This window comes from Leuresthes tenuis, unplaced genomic scaffold (genome assembly GCF_036924035.1).
Source record: "Leuresthes tenuis unplaced genomic scaffold, fLeuTen1.0.hap1 SCAF_178, whole genome shotgun sequence".
NCBI classification, from domain to species: domain Eukaryota; kingdom Metazoa; phylum Chordata; class Actinopteri; order Atheriniformes; family Atherinopsidae; genus Leuresthes; species Leuresthes tenuis.
The window spans coordinates 20,736-42,664 of NW_027325532.1; the positions used below are offsets into that span (position 1 = coordinate 20,736).

The following is a 21,929-nucleotide window of genomic DNA, read 5'->3' on the forward strand; positions in this document are numbered from 1 at the left end:
CCCCAAGACCTAATGTGTGTGTGTGAGTGTGTTTGATAAGTAGTAATGTCTAAGGTGTAATTAAAACAGGGGTGGGAACTGCAGAGTGCAACTACTGCAGAGTCCACTACACCCCACCGAACACACACGCCCCCAAAACCCTTCATGTGTGAGTGTGTGCTGTGTACAGGAGCCTGAAGGGAGAATGGGGATATACACTGGGGGCAGCCAGGGACTGGCTGCAATAGGCATCCCCGCTACCAGGGAGCCAACACAGGACAGGAGGGCCTGATGTCCACCAGGCTCGGGGCCTGCAGCGACCATATTCTGGGAGCTACTGTACCCCCAGAAGGTACCCATCCCGCCCCACCCCACTCAACCCAACCCCACTCCGGAGGACCTCTACAAAAAACAAACAAACAACAACAAAAAACAAACAAACAAACCACCCGGTCACACCAGTCGCAGCAGCCCGGGCCTGAGACCCACCATCACCCAGGCCCCCCCAGAGCCCCCCTCAACAGGTGCGCTCTTGTGAAAAAGCAAACAGCGGCAGCAACAAAAACACAACGGGAACACCGTATTGAGGCTTTGTTCAGACTGCTCATTTGGTATGGCGTTTCTTTCAAGCAATTCTCCCGGTTAGCCGACACTCGGCTCGCTCCCATAGCCGGGTTAAAGTCTACATCGCATTCACTCTCTTTTCTCAGCAGACTAAAAGAAAGTTTCATCTTGGGCTCCCTGAAACTTGCATCCTGCACCGCTGTTTGCTTTTTCACAAGAGTAGAGAAGAGCGCACCGTTCCCAGCGGCACTGCAGTACGGGGTCAATGCTTGGAGTGAACGGAGCAAGCTACTTTTTCAACTCCTATTGCTAAAAATCCATTTAATATGTAGTCCTCGTATAGAGGACATATCAGATATTAAACTGATAAGAACAGATACTACACTTGATCTTAGCCAAAAGGCCGAGAAGCGACAACTGTCCACTGGTTCACGTCCGAGGGCCCTTCCTGGCACAATGCGCACTTGTCCGCTAACACCCCTGTTCTTTTTATGGCCATAGGTGGCCAGAGTGTCACTTTGCACCTCCGCCCACCCGCTGCACTGAGCACTCTTCAGCCCTTTTAAATGGTATAACTTTGCACTCCCGCACGCTCCAGCAAGCACCATTCAAGCAACAACTTTGCACTCCAGCTTCGAACATCGGCACAGTCGCAACAAGTAAGGCGACTCTACTCAGAGAAGTCACTCTGCACAGTAACAAGATTTCTTTTGCACAGACAGAAAGGGCTTCACCCGCAAAGGTAAAGCCTGCCAAAAATAGAAACAACTCATTAGTGCTGCTCTCCACAGAAGTCTTTAGTAAAAGGTGAAAGACTTGTACTTGTACGTCGGGCCCTATTCGATGGCTGCCTTGTCTTTTACTCTGTGCAAAAGACAAGGCAGCAACAAAAACACCACGGGAAAACCGTATTGAGGCTTTGTTCTGACCGCTCATTCGGTGTCGCGTTTCTTTCAAGCAATTCTCCCGGTTAGCCCGCACTCGGCTCGCTCCCAGAGCCGTGTTAAAGTCTACTTCGCATTCACTCTCTTTTCTCAGCAGACTCTTGGGATTTTATCAATAAAATGAATTCCTTCACTCAAACTATGTTAAAACTGCTTTGTCCTTCATATTTACCATGTCTTGAAAGATTTAAACAAAAAAAACAACGTTGTACTTTGCAGTAAAAGAAATAGCAAATCTAAAGTTTCAGGAATCCGAGAATAAGCTTACTTTCATGAGTTCTTCACGATTTCGGATTTTGCTATAAAATGAATTCCTTCACTCAAACTAAATTAAAACTGCTAAACCGCTAATCTGTTACATGTAAGGCAGATGTCAAATTCACCGAATTAGGATTATTCGGTATTCGGCCAATCGAGCTGTAGCAGCTTCGGTAAAAGAGTATAAGTTGAAGAGTTTGTGAATAAAGGTGTGCACACACATAGTGAGCTGTAGGAAAATAGGCAGGGAGCAATGCCGGCTGGGGTATATGTTCTTGTATGTTGTCTGACTGTTTGATTTGAATGTGTTGTGTAAGTGTCCTGTTGAATGTTACATGTTTGGGCTTTGACACTTCACGGTGGTTGTTAACTGTGTGGTGTGTCCTGAAATGTTATATGTTTGGGCTGTGTGACATGCTTAATGCTTGTCAGTAGCTACCCACTTATTCATATATAGCAACTGACAACATAAGAAGTCTGGACATACTTTGATAGTAGTTGTAGAAGTATCCTTATTGATAATAGATAAACTAATTCATAGTGATAGAACAGTAGATGAACAGGTGCCTGCACATGTCTCACGAAAATAAAATGGGTGTATGATTGCTGACGGCAGAGCAATACTGCCAAACTTATGAGTTCTTGTGGCAAACTTGATTCAGTGTCTTGACGTGTATACGCTGTTTCGCTGACTTGATTGTCACAAGAAACAAAGTGTGTTTGATAAGATCCGACCATTTTATTACGGGAGGATCAGTATGTATGGATTCTGATGTGACTGATAAACCCATTCGTATCTTAAGCATAATCTAATACGTGAGACAACGCCCTGGCACACAATCAAAAAAAAAAAGAGAGAGCGGTTTTGTGTCCCCACAGTCCATAATGTAGAAAAGAGAGAAAAAAGCCTTTCTGATTTGGTGTGTGTTCTCACAGTGCAGAGTGTAGAGAAAAGAGAGAAAAGAAAGCCGTTTTGGTGTCACGGGTGTTGTAACTTACACACACACATTTCTGAATTGAGAAAGGAAATTATTTTAGAGGAAGCACTAGAGTTTAGATCCCACATTTGTTGATAGGCATTCATTTATTTCTTCACTTCTGATGAAGTTTCAACAATAAACAACAAACTTTGTATTATGAGAAAGAACCAGACTCATTCTTCAGGAATCCAAAAATAAGCTCTATTTTACGAGTTATGCACGAATTCGGATTCTCCTATAAAACCTTAACTCTAACCAAGTTAAGACTGCTTTGTCCTTCATATTTATTCATGTCTAATCAAGTTTCAACGATAAACAACGTTGTACTTTGTACTTCTTCAGCAATAAGCATCTCTCGACATATGACGAAATACAGATTTTGCTATAAAATTAATTCCTTCTATCAGCCTGACTCAAAACTGTTTGTCCTCCTTATTTATCCACTTCAAATCAAGTTTCAACAATTAAAAAAATGTTGTAGTTTGAGAAAAAACAACTTAATCTTAAGCAATCAGTAGGGTAAGAAAGGGTAAGAAAAGGTGCAAATGCCAACCATACATCACTAAAAGGTGGAGCGGAAGTATTCGGCTGCAAGTAGGTGCGAATGCCTGACAATGTATGATCAAAAGAGGGAACGGAGGTTTTCGGCTGCAAGGTCTGAATGTCCAACCATAATTTGTAAAAACCGGGGAAGAAAAGGCTCGAAAGCCCGACTATACACCATCAAAAGCGGGAGCGGAGGTGTTCGGCTGCAAGTAGGTGTGAATGTTCGACCATAATTTGTAAAAAGCGGGTAAGAAAAGGTTCGAATGCCCGACTATATATTAACCAAAGCAGGAGGAGAGGTCTTCGGATAAGAGTGGGTGAGAATTTACAACCATAATCTATAAAATGCGGTGAAAAAAAAGGTGTGAATACCCCATAGAACACTAAAAGGTAGAGCGGAAGTGTTCGGCTGCAAGAAGGTGTGAATGTCTGACCATAGTTTGTAAAAAGCGGGTAAGAAAAGGTTCGAATGCCCGAACATACACCATCAAAGGAGGGAGCGGAGGTTTTCCGCTGTAAGAAGGTGTGAATGTCCGACCATAGTTGGCAAAAAGCAGGTAAGAAAAGGTTAAAATACCCGATTGTACACAATCAATAGCGGGAGCAGAGTTGTTCCGCTACTAAAAGGTGTGAAAGTCCGGCCATGGTTTGTAAAAAGCGGGTAAGAAAAGGTGCGAATGCCCGACAATGTATGATCAAAAGAGGGAGCGGAGGTTTTCGGCTGAAACAAGGTCTGAATGTCCATCCATATTTTGTAAAAATCTGGGAAGAAAAGGCTCGAAAGCCCGACTATACACCATCAACAGCTGGAGCGGAGGTGTTCAGCTGCAAGAAGGTCTGAATGTCCATCAATAATTGCTAGAAAACATGGAAGAGAATTTTCGAATATCAAACCGCACATGATCATAAGCGGGAGAGGAGGTGTTCAAATGCAAGAAGGTGTGAATGTCCACCCATAATTACTGCAAAATGGGTAAGAAAAGGTACGAATGCCCAACCATACATGATCCTAACAGGGAGCGGAGGTGTTTGGCTGCGACAAGGTGTGTTTGTCCACCCATAATTAATGAAAAGCGGGCAACAAGTAGGTTTGAATACCCATCATCAAAAGCAGGAGTGGATGTGTTCGGCTACAAGAAGGTTTGAATGTCTGACCATAGTTTGTAAAAAGCGGGTAAGAAAAGGTTCGAATGCCCGAACATACACCATCAAAGGAGGGAGCGGAGGTGTTCCGCTGTAAGAAGGTGGGAATGTCCAACAGTAATTGGCAAAAAGCGGGTAAGAAAAGGTTAAAATACCCTATTGTACACAATCAATAGCGGGAGCAGAGTTGTTCCGCTACTAAAAGGTGTCAAAGTCCAACCATGAATTGAAAAAGCAGGTAAGAAAAGGTGCGAATGCCCGACAATGTATGATCAAAAGAGGGAGCGGAGGTTTTCAGCTGAAAGAAGGTCTGAATGTCCATCCATAATTTGTAAAAATCGGGGAAGAAAAGGCTCGAAAGCCCGACTATACACCATCAACAGCTGGAGCGGAGGTGTTCAGCTGCAAGAAGGTCTGAATGTCCATCAATAATTGCTAGAAAACATGGAAGAGAATTTTCGAATATCAAACTGCACATGATCATAAGCGGGAGAGGAGGTGTTAAAATGCAAAAAGGTGTGAATGTCCACCCATAATTACTGCAAAATGGGTAAGAAAAGGTACGAATGCCCAACCATACATCATCAAAAGCAGGAGTGGATGTGTTCGGCTACAAGAAGGTTTTAATGTCCGACCATAGTTTGTAAAAAGCGGGTAAGAAAAGGTTCGAATGCCCGAACATACACCATCAAAAGAGGGAACGGAGGTGTTCCACTGTAAGAAGGTAAGAATGTCTGACCATAGTTGGTAAAAAGCGGGTAAGAAAAGGTGAAAATACCCGACTGTACACAATCAATAGCGGGAGCGGAGTTGTTTGGCTACTAAAAGGTGTGAAAGTCCGACCCTGGTTTGTAAAAAGCGGGTAAGAGAAGGTGCGAATGCCCGACAATGTATGATCAAAAGAGGGAGCGGAGGTTTTCGGCTGCAAGAAGGTCTGAATGTCCAACAATAATTTTGTAAAAACCGGGGAAGAAAAGGCTCGAAAGCCCGACTATACATCATCAAAAGCGGGAGCGGAGGTGTTCAGCTGCAAGAAGGTCTGAATGTCCATCAATAATTGCTAGAAAACATGAAAGAAATTTTTCGAATATCAAAGCACACATCATCATAAGCGGGAGAGGAGGTGTTCAGCTGCAAGAAGGTGTGAATGTCCGACCATAGTTTGTAAAAAATGGGTAAGAAAAGGTGCGAATGCTCAACCATACATCATCAAAAGCAGGAGTGGATGTGTTCGGCTAAAAGAAGTTTTGAATGTCCGACCATAGTTCGTAAAATGCGGGTAAGAAAAGGTTCGAATGCCCGAACATACACCATCAAAAGAGGGAGCGGAGGTGTTCCGCTGTAAGACGGTGTGAATGTCCAACAATAGTTGGTAAAAAGCGGGTAAGAAAAGGTTAAAATACCCGACTGTACACAATCAATAGCGGGAGCGGAGTTGTTCGGCTACAAGAAGGTGTGAAAGTCCGACCATGGTTTGTAAAAAGCGGGTAAGAAAAGGTTCGAATGCCCGAATATATACCATCAAAAGCGGAAGCGGAGGTGTTCGGCTGCAAGAAGGTGTGAACGTCCAACCAAAGTTTGTAAAAAGCAGTGAAGAAAAGTTTCGAATATCCAACCAAACATAATCAAAAGCGGGAGCAGAGCTGTTCGACTGCAAGTAGGTGTGAATGTCAGATCATAATTTGCAAAAAGCTGATGAGAAAGGGTGAGAATGCCCGACTATACACCATCAAATGCAGGAGCGGAAGTGTTCGGCTGTGAGTAGGTGTGAATGTCAAACCATAATTGCTGAAAAATGTGTTAGAAAAGACTAGAATGCCGGACCATACATCATCAAAAGCTGGAAAAGTGGTGTTCGGCTGCAAGTAGGTGTGAATGTCCAGCCATAATTACTCACAAACCGGTAAAAAAAGGTAGTATTGCCAGACCATACATTATCAAAACAGGGAGCGGAGGTGGTTCAGCTGCAAGGTGTGAATGTCTGACTAAAGTTTATAAAAAGCGGGTAAGACAAGGTGCGAATGCCTGACAATGTATGATCAAATGAGGGAGCGGAGGTTTTCGGCTGCAAGGTCTGAATGTACAACCATAATTTGTAAAAACCGGGGAAGAAAAGGCTCGAAAGCCCGACTATACACCATCAAAAGCGGGAGCGGAGGTGTTCGGCTGCAAGTAGGTGTGAATGTTCGACCATAATTTGTAAAAAGCGGGTAAGAAAAGGTTTGAATGCCCGACTATATATTAACAAAAGCAGGAGGAGAGGTCTTCGGATAAGAGTGGGTGAGAATTTCCAACCATAATCAATAAAATGCGGTGAAAAAAAAGGTGTGAATACCCCATAGAACACTAAAAGGTGGAGCAGAAGTGTTCGGCTGCAAGAAGGTGTGACTGTTCGACTATATTTGGTGAAAAGCAGGTGAAGCAAGGTCTGAATGCCCAACCTTACATCATCAAAAGCGAGATCAGAGGTGTTTGGCTGCAAGAAGGCCATAGTTTGCCAAAAGCGGGTAAGCTGCGAATGACCGACTAAATATCAACAAAAGTGGGGGCGGAGGTCTTCGGATGCAAGTGGGTGTGAATATCCCACCATACAAGTATGGTGGAGAGGAAGGTGTGAATGGCCGACCATAGTAAAAAGCGGGTGAGAAAAGGTGCGAATGTCCAATCATACATGATCAAAACAGGGAGCGGAGGTGTTTGGCTGCGACAAGGTGTGTATGTCCACCCATAATTAATGAAAAGCGGGCAACAAGTAGGTTTGAATACCCATCATCAAAAGCAGGAGTGGATGTGTTCCGCTACAAGAAGGTTTGAATGTCTGACCATAGTTTGTAAAAAGCGGGTAAGAAAAGGTTCGAGTGCCCGAACATACACCATCAAAAGAGGGAGCGGAGGTGTTCCGCTGTAAGACGGTGTGAATGTCCAACCATAGTTGGTAAAAAGCGGGTAAGAAAAGGTTAAAATACCCGACTGTACACAATCAATAGCGGGAGCGGAGTTGTTCGGCTACAAGAAGGTGTGAAAGTCCGACCATGGTTTGTAAAAAGCGGGTAAGAAAAGGTGCGAATGCCCGACAATGTATGATCAAAAGAGGGAGTGGAGGTTTTCGGCTGCAAGAAGGTCTGAATGTCCAACCATAATTTGTAAAAACCGGGGAAGAAAAGGCTCGAAAGCCCGACTATACACCATCAAAAGTGGGAGCGGAGGTGTTCAGCTTCAAGACGGTCTGAATGTCCATCAATAATTGCTAGAAAACATGAAAGAAAATTTTCGAATATCAAACTGCACATGATCATAAGCAGGAGAGGAGGTGTTCAGCTGCAAGAAGGTGTGAATGTCTACCCATAATTACTGAAAAATGGGTAAGAAAAGGTGCGAATGCCTAACCATACATCATCAAAAGAGGGAGCGGAGGTGTTCCGCTGTAAGACGGTGTGAATATCCGACCATAGATGGTAAAAAGCGGGTAAGAAAAGTTTAAATTACCCGACTGTACACAATCAAAAGAGGGAGCGGAGTTGTTCAGCTAAGAGAAGGTGTGAAAGTCCGACCTTGGTTTGTAAAATGCGGGTAAGAAAAGGTTCGTATGCCCGAATATACACCATCAAAAGCGGAAGCGGAGGTGTTCGGCTGCAAGATATTGTGAACGTCCGACCAAAGTTTGTAAAAAGCAGTTAAGAAAAGGTTCGAATATCTAACCAAACATAAGAATGAGTCTTTTCCGCTGTAGAATGCCCGACTATAGACCATCAAATGCGGGAGCGGAGGTGTTCGGCTCTGAGTAGGTGTGAATATCCGACCATAATTTCTGAAGAATGTGTTAGAAAAGGTAAGAATGCTGGACCATACATCATCAAAAGCGGTAGAGATGGTGTTCGGCTGCAAAAAGGTGTGACTGTTCGACTAAAGTTTGTAAAAAGTGGGTAAGACAAAGTGCGAATGCCTGACAATGTATGATCAAAAGCGGGAGCGGAGGTGTTCAGCTGCAAGAAGGTCTACATGTCCATCAATAATTGCTAGAAAACATGAAAGAAACTTTTCGAAAATCAAACCGCACATGATCATAAGTGGGATAGGAGGTGTTCAGCTGCAAGGTGTGAATGTCCACCCATAATTCCTGAAAAATGGGCAAAAGAAAGGTGTGAATGCCCAACCATACATCATCAAAAGCAGGAGTGGAAGTGTTCAGCTACAAGAAGGTGTGAACGTCCAACCAAAATATGTAAAAAGAAGTTAAGAAAAGGTTCGAATATCCAACCAAACATAATCAAAAGCGGGAGCAGAGCTGTTCGACTGCAAGTAGGTGTGAATGTCAGATCATAATTTGCAAAAAGCTGATGAGAAAGGGTGAGAATGCCCGACTATACATCATCAAATGCGGGAGCGGAGTTGTTCGGCTGTGAGTAGGTGTGAATCTCCGACCATAATTGCTGAAAAATGTGTTAGAAAAGGTAAAAATGCCGGTCCATACATCATCAAAAGCGAGAGAGGTTGTGTTCGGCTGCAAGTAGGTGTGAATGTCCAGCCATAATTACTCACAAACGGGTAAGAAAAGGTAGTATTGCCAGACCATATATGATCAAAACAGGGAGCGGAGGTGGTTCAGCTGCAAGAAGGTTTGAATGTCAAACTAAAGTTCAAATATATTAACAAAAGCGGGAGGAGAGGTCTTCGGATGAAATTGGTTGAAAATTTCCAACCATAATGTATAAAATGCGGTGAAAAAAAAGGTGTGATAGAACACTAAAAGGTGGAGCGGAAGTGTTCGGCTGCAAGAAGGTGTGAATGTCCGACTATATTTGGTGAAAAGCAGGTGAAGCAAGGTCTGAATGCCCAACCTTACATCATCAAAAGCAAGATCAGAGTTGTTTGGCTGCAAGAAGGCCATAGTTTGCCAAAAGCGGGTAAGGTGCGAATGTCCAACTAAATATCAACAAAATTTGGGGCGGAGGTTTTCGGATGCAAGTTGGTTGGAATATCCCACCATACAAGTATGGTGGAGAGGAAGCTGTGAATAGCCGACCATAGTTTGGAAAAAGCGGGTAAGAAAAGGTTTGAATGCCCGAACATACACCATCAAAAGAGGGAGCGGAGGTGTTCCGCTGTACGAAGGTGTGAATGTCCGACCATACTTGGTAAAAAGCGGGTAAGAAAAGGTTAAATACCCGACTGTACACAATCAATAGCGGGAGCGGATGTGTTCGGCTACAAGAAGGTGTGACAGTCCGACCATGGTTTGTAAAAAGCGGGTAAGAAAAGGTGCGAATGTCCGAAAATGTATGATCAAAAGAGAGAGCGGAGGTTTTCGGATACACGAAGGTTTGAATGTCCTACCATAGTTTGTAAATAGCGGGTAAGAAAAGGTTCGAATGCCCGACTATACACCATTTAAGCGGGAGCGGAGGTGTTCCGCTGTAAGACGGTGTGAATGTCCGACCATAGTTGGTAAAAAGCGGGTAAGAAAAGGTTAAAATACCCGACTGTACACAATCAATAGCGGGAGCGGAAGTGTTCGGCTACAAGAAGGTGTGAAGAAGATGCAGTAGAAGAAGTTGAAATCCATCTACACATTGATAAATATGAAGGACAAAGCAGTTCCCACTTGCCCATAAGAAAATAAGCTTATTCTCGGATTCCTGATCCTTCAGTGTTGCTCTTTCTTCTACTGCAAAATACAGTGTTGTTCTTTGTTTAAATCTATCGAGACATTGATAAATATGAAGGTAAAAGCCGTTTTAACATAGTTTGAGTGAAGGAATTGATTTTATAGAAAAAATCCCAAATCATGCAGAACTCCTCAAAAGGGGCGTATGGCTTAATCACAAGTGTGGTTCTTTCTCATTCAGGGTAGTATGAGGAAGTTTATGCTTGAAATATATGTAGAAATGGGTACATATGAAGGACAAAGCAGTGTTAACTTAGTTTGAGAGAAGGAATTCATTTTATACATAAAATCCCAAATCATGCAGAACGTATGAAAAGAAGCTTATTCTCGGATTCCTGATCCTTCAGTTTTGCTCTTTCTTCTACTGCAAAATACAATGTTGTTCTTTGTTGAAGTCGATCTAGACATTGATAAATATGAAGGAAAAAGCAGTTTTAACTTGGTTTGAGTGAATGAATTCATTTTATACATAAAATCCGAAATCGTGCAGAACTCATGAAAATAAGCTTATTCTCGGATTCCTAAAACTTTTGATTTGCTCTTTCTTTTATTGCAAAGTACAACGTTGTTTTTTTGCTTAAATCTATTGAGACATTGATAAATATGAAGGTAAAAGCCGTTTTAACATAGTTTGAGTGAAGGAATTAATTTTATAGATAAAATCCCAAATCATGCTGAACTCCTCAAAAGGGAGGTATGGCTTAATCACAAGTGTGGCTCTTTCTCATTCAGGGTAGTATGAGGAAGTTTATGCTTGAAATATATGTAGAAATGGGTACATATGAAGGACAAAGCAGTGTTAACTTAGTTTGAGAGAAGGAATTCATTTTATACATAAAATCCCAAATCATGCAGAACGTATGAAAAGAAGCTTATTCTCGGATTCCTGATCCTTCAGTTTTGCTCTTTCTTCCACTGCAAAATACAATGTTGTTCTTTGTTGAAGTCGATCTAGACATTGATAAATATGAAGGAAAAAGCAGTTTTAACTTGGTTTGAGTGAATGAATTCATTTTATACATAAAATCCGAAATCGTGCAGAACTCATGAAAATAAGCTTATTCTCGGATTCCTAAAACTTTTGATTTGCTCTTTCTTTTATTGCAAAGTACAACGTTGTTTTTTTGTTTAAATCTATTGAGACATTGATAAATATGAAGGTAAAAGCCGTTTTAACATAGTTTGAGTGAAGGAATTAATTTTATAGATAAAATCCCAAATCATGCAGAACTCCTCAAAAGGGAGGTATGGCTTAATCACAAGTGTGGCTCTTTCTCATTCAGGGTAGTATGAGGAAGTTTATGCTTGAAATATATGTAGAAATGGGTACATATGAAGGACAAAGCAGTGTTAACTTAGTTTGCGTGAAGAAATTCATTTTATACATAAAATCCGAAATCGTGCAGAACTCATGAAAATAAGCTTATTCTCGGATTCCTAAAACTTTTGATTTGCACTTTCTTTTACTGCAAAGTACAACGTTGTTTTTTGTTGAAATCTATCTAGACATTGATAAATACCAGCCGAAACTCTGCTGCCGCTTTTGATAATTTATGGTTGGGCATTCTTACCTTTTCTTACCCGCTTTTTACAAATTATGATCTTAGATTCACACCTACTTGCACTACTTACTACCTTCTCATCCACTTATGATCATGTGCGGTTGGGCTTTCGCACCTTTTCTTACCCATTTTTCAGTAATTATGGGTGGACATTCAGACCTTCTTGCAGCCGAAAACCTCCGCTCCTCTTTTGATCATACATTGTCGGGCATTCACACCTTGTCTTACCCGCTTTTTACAAACTTTAGTCGGACATTCAAACCTTCTTGCAGCTGAACCACCTCCGCTCCCTGTTTTGATCATATATGGTCTGGCAATAGTACCTTTTCTTACCCATTTGTGAGTAATTATGGCTGGACATTCACACCTTCTTGCAGCCGAACACAACCTCTCCCGCTTTTGATGATATATGGTCCGGCATTCTTACCTTTTCTAACACATTTTTCAGCAATTATTGTCGGACATTCACACCTACTCAAGGACGAACACCTCCGCTCCCACATTTGATAGTGTATAGTCGGGCATTCTCACCCTTTCTCATCAGCTTTTTGCAAATTATGATCTGATATTCACACCTACTTGCAGTCGAACAGCTCTGCTCCCGCTTTTGATTATGTTTGGTTGGATATTCGAACATTTTCTTAATGCTTTTTACAAACTTTGGTCGGACGTTCACACCGTCTTGCAGCCGAACACCTCCGCTTCCGCTTTTGATGGTGTATAGTCGGGCATTCGAGCCTTTTCTTACCCACCTATTACTTACTATGGTTGGACATTCAAACCTTCTTGTAGCCGAACACATCCGCTCCTGCTTTTGATGATGTATGATTTGGCATTCGCACCTTTTCTTACCCATTTTTCAGTAATTATTGGTCGGACATTCAGACCTTCTTGCACATGAACACCTCTGCTCCTGCTTTTGATGGTGTATAGTCGGGCTTTCGAGCCTTTTCTTCCCCGATTTTTACAAATTACGGTTGGACATTCAGACCTTGCAGCCGAAAACCTCCGCTCCCTCTTTTGATCATACATTGTCGGGCATTCGCCCCTTGTCTTACACGGTTTTTACAAACTTTAGTCAGACATTCACACCTTGCAGCTGAACCACCTCCACTCCCTGTTTTGATCATGTGTGGTCTGGAAATACTACCTTTTCTTCCCCCGTTTGTGAGTAATTATGGCTGGACATTCACATCTACTTGCAGCCGAAAAACAATCTCTCCCGCTTTTGATGATGTATTGTCCGGCATTCTAGTCTTTTCTATCACATTTTTCAGCAATTATGATCTGACATTCACACCTACGTGCAGTCGAACAGCTCTGCTCCCGCTTTTGATTATGTTCGGTTGGGTATTCAAACCTTTTCTTAACTGCTTTTTACAAACTTTGGTCGGACATTCACACCTTCTTGCAGCCGAACACCCCCGCTTCCGCATTTGATGGTATATATTCGGGTATTCGAACCTTCTCTTACCCGCTTTTTACAAACCATGGTTGGACTTTCATACCTTCTTGTAGCTGAACAACTCCACTCCTGCTTTTGATAATTTATGGTTGGACATTCGCATCTTTTCCTACCCATTTTTCAGTAATTATGGGTGGATATTCACATCTTCTTGCAGCTGAACACCTCCTCTCCCGCTAATGATCATGTAAGGTTTGATATTCGAAAATTTTCTTTCATGTTTTAAAGCAATTATTAATGGACATTCACACCTACTTGCAGCCGAACACCACCTCTCCCGCTTTTGATGATGTATGGACCGGCATTCTTACCTTTTCTAACACATTTTTCAGCAATTATGGTTGGAGAATCACACCTACTCACAGCCGAACAACTCCGCTACCGCATTTGATGGTGTATAGTCGGGATTTCTCACCCTTTTTCATCAGCTTTTTGCAAATTATTCTCTGACATTCACACCTACTTGCAGTCGAACAGCTCTGCTCCCGCTTTTGATTATGTTTGGTTAGATATTCGAACCTTTTCTTAACTGCTTTTTTACAAACTTTGGTCGGACGTTCACACCTTCTTGCAGCCGAACACCTACGCTTCCGGTTTTGATAGTGTATATTCGGGCATACGAACCTTTTCTCACCCGCTTTTTACAAACCATGGTCGGACTTTCACACCTTCTCTTACCTGAACAACTCCGCTCCCTCTTTTGATTGTGTACAGTCGGGTATTTTAACTTTTTCTTACCCGCTTTTTACCAACTATGATCGGACATTCACACCGTCTTACAGCGGAACACCTCCGCTCCCTCTTTTGATGGTGTAATGTTCGGGTATTTTAACCTTTTCTTACCCGCTTTTTACCAACTATGGTCGGACATTCACACTGTCTTACAGCGGAACACCTCCTCTCCCTCTTATGATCATGTACGGTTTGATATTCGAAAATTTACTTTCTTGTTTCAAAGCAATTATTGATGGACATTCAAACCTTCTTTTTGATGGTGTATAGTCGGGCTTTCGAGCCTTTTCTTCCCGGTTTTTACAAACCATGATCGGACTTTCACACCTTCTTGTAGCCGAACACATCCGCTCCCGCTATTGATTGTGTATAGTCGGGCATTCGAACCTTTTCTTACCCGCTTTTTACAAACTATGGTGGGACATTCAAACCTGCTTGTATCCGAAAACCTCCGCTCTCTCTTTTGATCATACATTGTCGGACATTCGCACCTTTTCTTACCCGATTTTTACAAACCATAGTCGGACTTTCACACCTTCTTGTAGCCGAACACATCCGCTCCCGCTATTGATTGTGTACAGTCGGGTATTTTAACCTTTTCTTACCCGCTTTTTACCAACTATGGTCGGACATTCACACCTTCGTACAGCGGAACACCTCCGCTCCCTCTTTTGATTGTGTATGTTCGGGTATTCAAACCTTTTCTTACCCGCTTTTTCCAAACTATGGTCGGCTATTCACAGCTTCCTCTCCACCATACTTGTATGGTTGGATATTCACACCCACTTGCATCCGAAGACCTCTGCCCCAAATTTTATTGATATTTAGTCGGACATTCGCACCTTACCCGCTTTTGGCAAACTATTGCCTTCTTGCAGCCAAACACCTCTGATCTCGCTTTTGATGATGTAAGGTTTGGCATTCAGACCTTGCTTCACCTGCTTTTCACCAAATATAGTCGGACATTCACACCTTCTTGCAGCCGAACACTTCCGCTCCACCTTTTAGTGTTCTATCACACCTTTTTTTCACCGCATTTTATACATTATGGTCGGAAATTTTCAACCACTCTCATCCGAAGATCTCTCCTCCCGCTTTCTTTAATATATTTGAACTTTAGTCGGAGACATTCAAACCTTCTTGCAGCTGAACCACCTCCGCTCCCTGTTTTGATCATATATGGTCTGGCAATACTACCTTTTCTTACCCGTTTGTGAGTAATTATGGCTGGACATTCACACCTACTTGCAGCCGAACACAACCTCTCTCACTTTTGATGATGTATGGACCGGCATTTTTACCTTTTCTAACACATTTTTCAGCAATTATGGTCGGAGATTCACACCTACTCACAGCCGAACAACTCCGCTCCCGCATTTGATGATGTATAGTCGGGCATTCTCACCCTTTCTCATCAGCTTTTTGCAAATTATGATCTGACATTCACACCTACTTGCAGTCGAAAAGCTCTGCTCCCGCTTTTGATTATGTTTGGTTGGATATTCGAACCTTTTCTTAACTGCTTTTTACATATTTTGGTTGGACGTTCACACCTTCTTGTAGCCGAACACTTCCACTCCTGCTTTTGATGATGTATGGTTGGGCATTCACACCTTTTTTTTGCCCATTTTTCAGGAATTATGGGTGGACATTCACACCTTGCAGCTGAACACCTCCTCTCCCACTTATGATCATGTGTGGTTTGATTTTCGAAAATTTTCTTTCATGTTTTCTAGCAATTATTGATGGACATTTAGACCTTCTTGCAGCTGAACACCACCTCTCCCGATTTTGATGATGTATGGACCGGCATTTTTACCTTTTCTAACACATTTTTCAGCAATTATGGTCGGAGATTCACACCTACTCACAGCCGAACAACTCCGCTCCCGCATTTGATGATGTATAGTCGGGCATTCTCACCCTTTCTCATCAGCTTTTTGCAAATTATGATCTGACATTCACACCTACTTCCAGTTGAACAGCTCTGCTCCCGCTTTTGATTATGTTTGGTTAGATATTCGAACCTTTTCTTAACTGCTTTTTACAAACTTTGGTCGGACGTTCACACCTTCTTGCAGCCGAACACCTACGCTTCCGGTTTTGATAGTGTATATTCGGGCATACGAACCTTTTCTTACCCGCTTTTTACAAACCAAGGTTGGACTTTCACACCTTCTCTTAGCTGAACAACTCCGCTCCCTCTTTTGATTGTGTACAGTCGGGTAATTTAACCTTTTCTTACCCGCTTTTTACCATCTATGGTCGGACATTCACACCGTCTTACAGCGGAACACCTCCGCTCCTGCTTTTGATGATGTATGGTTAGGCATTCGCACCTTTTCTTACCCATTTTTCAGTAATTATGGGTAGACATTCACACCTTCTTGCAGCTTAACACCTCCTCTCCCGCTTATGATCATGTGCAGTTTGATATTCGAAAATTTTCTTTCATGTTTTCTAGCAATTATTGATGGACATTCAGACCGTCTTGCAGCTGAACACCTCCGCTCCCACTTTTGATGGTGTATAGTCGGGCTTTCGAGCCTTTTCTTCCCCGGTTTTTACAAATTATGGTTGGACATTCAGACCTTCTTGCAGCCGAAAACCTCCACTCCCTCTTTTGATCATACATTGTCGGGCATTCGCACCTTTTCTTACCCGCTTTTTACAAACCATGGTCGGACTTTCACACCTTTTAGTAGCCGAACAACTCCGCTCCCGCTATTGATTGTGTACAGTCGGGAATTTTAATCTTTTCTTACCCGCTTTTTACCAACTATGGTTGGACATTCACACCTTCTTACAGCAGAACACCTCCGCTCCCTGTTTTGATTATGTATGGTTTGACATTCGCACCTTCTCTCACCCGCCTTTTACTATGGTCGGCCATTCACAGCTTCCTCTCCACCATACTTGTATGGTGGGATATTCATACCCACTTGCATCCGAAGACCTCCGCCCCCACTTTTGTTGATATTTAGTCGGTCATTCGCACCTTACCCGCTTTTGGCAAACTATGGCCTTCTTGCAGCCAAACACCTCTAATCTCGCTTTTGATGATGTAAGGATGGGCATTCAGACCTTGCTTCACCTGCTTTTCACCAAATATAGTCGGACATTCACACCCACTTGCATCCGAAGACCTCCGCCCCAAATTTTGTTGATATTTAGTCGGACATTCGCACCTTACCCGCTTTTGGCAAACTATGGCCTTCTTGCAGCCAAACACCTCTGATCTCGCTTTTGATGATGTAAGGTTGGGCATTCAGACCTTGCTTCACCTGCTTTTCACCAAATATAGTCGAACATTCACACCTTCTTGCAGCCGAACACTTCCGCTCCACCTTTTAGTGTTCTATCACACCTTTTTTTCACCGCATTTTATACATTATGGTTGGAAATTTTCAACCACTCTCATCCGAAGACCTCTCCTCCCGCTTTTGTTAATATATTTGAACTTTAGTCGGACATTCAAACCTTCTTGCAGCTGAACCACCTCCGCTCCCTGTTTTGATCATATATGGTCTGGCAATACTACCTTTTCTTACCCGTTTGTGAGTAATTATGGCTGGACATTCACACCTACTTGCAGCCGAACACAACCTCTCTCGCTTTTGATGATGTATGGACCGGCATTCTTACCTTTTCTAACACATTTTTCAGCAATTATGGTCGGAGATTCACACCTACTCACAGCCGAACAACTCCGCTCCCGCATTTGATGGTGTATAGTCGGGCATTCTCACCCTTTCTCATCAGCTTTTTGCAAATTATGATCTGACATTCACACCTACTTGCAGTCAAACAGCTCTGCTCCCGCTTTTGATTATGTATGGTTGGATATTCGAACCTTTTCTTAACTGCTTTTTACAAACTTTGGTTGGACGTTCACACCTTCTTGTAGCCGAACACATGCACTCCTGCTTTTGATGATGTATGGTTGGGCATTCGCACCTTTTTTTTACCCATTTTTCAGGTATTATGGGTGGACATTCGCACCTTCTTGTAGCTGAACACCTCCTCTCCCACTTATGATCATGTGTGGTTTGATTTTTGAAAATTTTCTTTCATGTTTTCTAGCAATTATTGATGGACATTTAGACCTTCTTGCAGCTGAACACCACCTCTCCCGATTTTGATTATGTATGGACCGGCATTTTTACCTTTTCTAACACATTTTTCAGCAATTATGGTTGGAGATTCACACCTACTCACAGCCGAACAACTCCGCTACCGCATTTGATGGTGTATAGTCGGGCATTCTCACCCTTTCTCATCAGCTTTTTGCAAATTATGATCTGACATTCACACCTACTTCCAGTCGAACAGCTCTGCTCCCGCTTTTGATTATGTTTGGTTAGATATTCGAACCTTTTCTTAACTGCTTTTTACAAACTTTGGTCGGACGTTCACAATATCTTGCAGCCGAACACCTCCGCTTCCGCTTTTGATGGTGTATATTCGGGCATACGAACCTTTTCTTACCCGCTTTTTACAAACCAAGGTCGGACTTTCACACCTTCTCTTAGCTGAACAACTCCGCTCCCTCTTTTGATTGTGTACAGTCGGGTAATTTAACCTTTTCTTACCCGCTTTTTACCATCTATGGTCGGACATTCACACCGTCTTACAGCGGAACACCTCCGCTCCCTCTTTTGATGATGTATGGTTAGGCATTCGCACCTTTTCTTACCCATTTTTCAGTAATTATGGGTAGACATTCACACCTTCTTGCAGCTGAACACCTCCGCTCCCACTTTTGATGGTGTATAGTCGGGCTTTCGAGCCTTTTCTTCCCCGGTTTTTACAAATTATGGTTGGACATTCAGACCTTCTTGCAGCCGAAAACCTCCACTCCCTCTTTTGATCATACATTGTCGGGCATTCGCACCTTTTCTTACCCGCTTTTTACAAACCATGGTCGGACTTTCACACCTTTTAGTAGCCGAACAACTCCGCTCCCACTATTGATTGTGTACAGTCGGGTATTTTAACCTTTTCTTACCCGCTTTTTACCAACTATGGTTGGACATTCACACCTTCTTACAGCAGAACACCTCCGCTCCCTTTTTTGATTATGTATGGTTTGACATTCGCACCTTCTCTCACCCGCCTTTTACTATGGTCGGCCATTCACAGCTTCCTCTCCACCATACTTGTATGGTGGGATATTCACACCCACTTGCATCCGAAGACCTCCGCCCCCACTTTTGTTGATATTTAGTCGGTCATTCGCAGCTTACCCGCTTTTGGCAAACTATGGCCTTCTTGCAGCCAAACACCTCTGATCTCGCTTTTGATGATGTAAGGTTGGGCATTCAGACCTTGCTTCACCTGCTTTTCACCAAATATAGTCGGACATTCACACCTTCTTGCAGCCGAACACTTTAGTGTTCTATGAGGCATTCACATATTTTTTTTCACCGTATTTTATAGATTATGGTTGGAAATTCTCACCCACTCTCATCCGAAGACCTCTCCTCCCGCTTTTGTTAATATATAGTCGGGCATTCGAACCTTTTCTTACCCACTTTTTACAAATTATGGTCGAACATTCACACCTACTTGCAGCTGAATACTTCCGCTCCACCTTTTAGGTATGTAGGGTTGGCATTTGCACCTCTTTTTATACTGATTGCTGAAGAATAAGTTGTTCTTTCTCAAACTACAAATTTTTTTTAATTGTTGAAACTTGATTTGAAGTGGATAAATAAGGAGGACAAACAGTTTTAAGTCAGGCTGATAGAAGGAATTAATTTTATAGCAAAATCTGTATTTCGTCATATGTCGAGAGATGCTTATTGCTGAAGAAGTTCTTTCTCATTCTACAAAGTACAACGTTGTTTATCGTTGAAACTTGATTAGACATGAATAAATATGAAGGACAAAGCAGTCTTAACTTGGTTTGAGTTAATGAATTCGTTTTATAGGAGAATCCGAATTCGTGCATAACTCATAAAATAGAGCTTATTTTCGGATTCCTGAAGAATGAGTCTGGTTCTTTCTCATAATACAAAGTTTGTTGTTTATTGTTGAAACTTCATCAGAAGTGAATAAATAAATGAATGCCTATCAACAAATGTGGGATCTAATCTCTAGTGCTTCCTCTAAAATAATTTCCTTTCTCAATTTAGAAATGTGTGTGTGTAAGTCACAACACCCGTGACACCAAAACGGCTTTCTTTTCTCTACACTCTGCACTATGAGCACACACACCAAATCAGAAAGGGTTTTTTCTCTCTTTTCTACATTATGGACTGTGGGGACACAAAACCGCTCTCTCTCTTTTTTTTTTTTATCGTGTGCCAGGGCGTTGTCTCACGTATTAGATTATGCTTAAGATACGAATGGGTTTATCAGTCACATCAGAATCCATACATACTGATCCTCCCGTAATAAAATGGTCGGATCTTATCAAACACACTTTGTTTCTTGTGACAATCAAGTCAGCGAAACAGCGTATACACGTCAAGACACTGAATCAAGTTTGCCACAAGAACTCATAAGTTTGGCAGTATTGCTCTGCCGTCAGCAATCATACACCCATTTTATTTTCGTGAGACATGTGCAAGCACCTGTTCATCTACTGTTCTATCACTATGAATTAGTGATCTATTATCAATAAGGATACTTCTACAACTACTATCAAAGTATGTCCGGACTTCTTATGTTGTCAGTTGCTATATATGAATAAGTGGGTAGCTACTGACAAGCATTAAGCATGTCACACAGCCCAAACATATAACATTTCAGGACACACCACACAGTTAACAACCACAGTGAAGCGTGTCAAAGCCCAGACATGTAACATTCAACAGGACACTTACACAACACATTCAAATCAAACAGTCAGACAACATACAAGAACATATACCCCAGCCGGCATTGCTCCCTGCCTATTTTCGTACAGCACACTATGTGTGCGCACACCTTTATTCACAAACTCTTCAACTTATACTCTTTTACCGAAGCTGCTACAGCTCGATTGGCCGAATACCCTTTGATCCTATTTCGGTGAATTTGACATCTGCCTTACATATAACAGATTAGCGGTTTAGCAGTTTTAATTTAGTTTGAGTGAAGGAATTCATTTTATAGCAAAATCCGAAATCGTGAAGAACTCATGAAAGTAAGCTTATTCTCGGATTCCTGAAACTTTAGATTTGCTCTTTCTTTTACTGCAAAGTACAACGTTGTTTTTTTTTGTTTAAATCTTTCTAGACATGGTAAATATTAAGGACAAAGCAGTTTTCACATAGTTTGAGTGAAGGAATTCATTTTATAGATAAAATCCCAAGAGTCTGCTGAGAAAAGAGAGTGAATGCGAAGTAGACTTTAACACGGCTATGGGAGCGAGCCGAGTGTGGGCTAACCGGGAGAATTGCTTGAAAGAAACGCGACACCGAATGAGTGATCAGAACAAAGCCTCAATACGGGATTCTCGTGGTGTTTTTGTTGCTGCCTTGTCTTTTGCACAGAGTAAAAGACAAGGCAGCCATCGAATAGGGCCCGATTGTTCCTAGTTGGTCAGCCGAGGAGCAAGGGGGGGGGGGAGCAAGCGTCTCAACCAAGCAAAGCTCACCATGGGGAAGGTGGCTATGCCAACTAGCCTGTTGCCCTGCTCCCGCACTGACGGATAATCGTACTCTGGTTTCTCTTCATAACGTACAAGTCTTTCGCCTTTTACTAAAGATTTCTGTGGAGAGCAGCACTAATGAGTTGTTTCTATTTTTGGCAGGCTTTACCTTTGCGGGTAAAGCCCTTTCTGTCTGTGCAAAAGAAATCTTCTTACTATGCAGAGTGACTTCTCTGAGTAGAGTCGCCTTACTTGTTGCGACTGTGCCGATGTTCGAAGCTGGAGTGCAAAGTTGTTGCTTGAATGGTGCTTGCTGGAGCGTGCGGGAGTGCAAAGTTATACCATTTAAAAGGGCTGAAGAGTGCTCAGTGCAGCGGGTGGGCGACACTCTGGCCACCTTGAAAACCGAGGTTACATCCACTACCAGGGGCAGCCCAAGTTCTGCCGCAAGTGTGGTGAGCATGGGCACCTGGTTGAGGCTTGTACCAAGGTGTTATGTGGGAAGAGCAGAG

General features: G+C 42.4%; 2 non-coding genes and 1 pseudogene across 2 annotated transcripts; 1 reads left to right on the top strand and 2 right to left on the bottom strand.

Moving 5' to 3' along the window:
• Positions 1-767: 767 nt before the first annotated feature.
• Positions 768-958, bottom strand: LOC140287934 (U2 spliceosomal RNA). The gene has a single exon (XR_011911877.1). It is a non-coding gene; the product is annotated as a U2 spliceosomal RNA (small nuclear RNA).
• A 316-nt stretch (positions 959-1,274) lies between these two features.
• Positions 1,275-1,401, bottom strand: LOC140287933 (U5 spliceosomal RNA; annotated as a pseudogene).
• A 20,082-nt stretch (positions 1,402-21,483) lies between these two features.
• Positions 21,484-21,598, top strand: LOC140287929 (U5 spliceosomal RNA). The gene has a single exon (XR_011911874.1). It is a non-coding gene; the product is annotated as a U5 spliceosomal RNA (small nuclear RNA).
• The last annotated feature ends 331 nt before the right edge of the window (positions 21,599-21,929 follow it).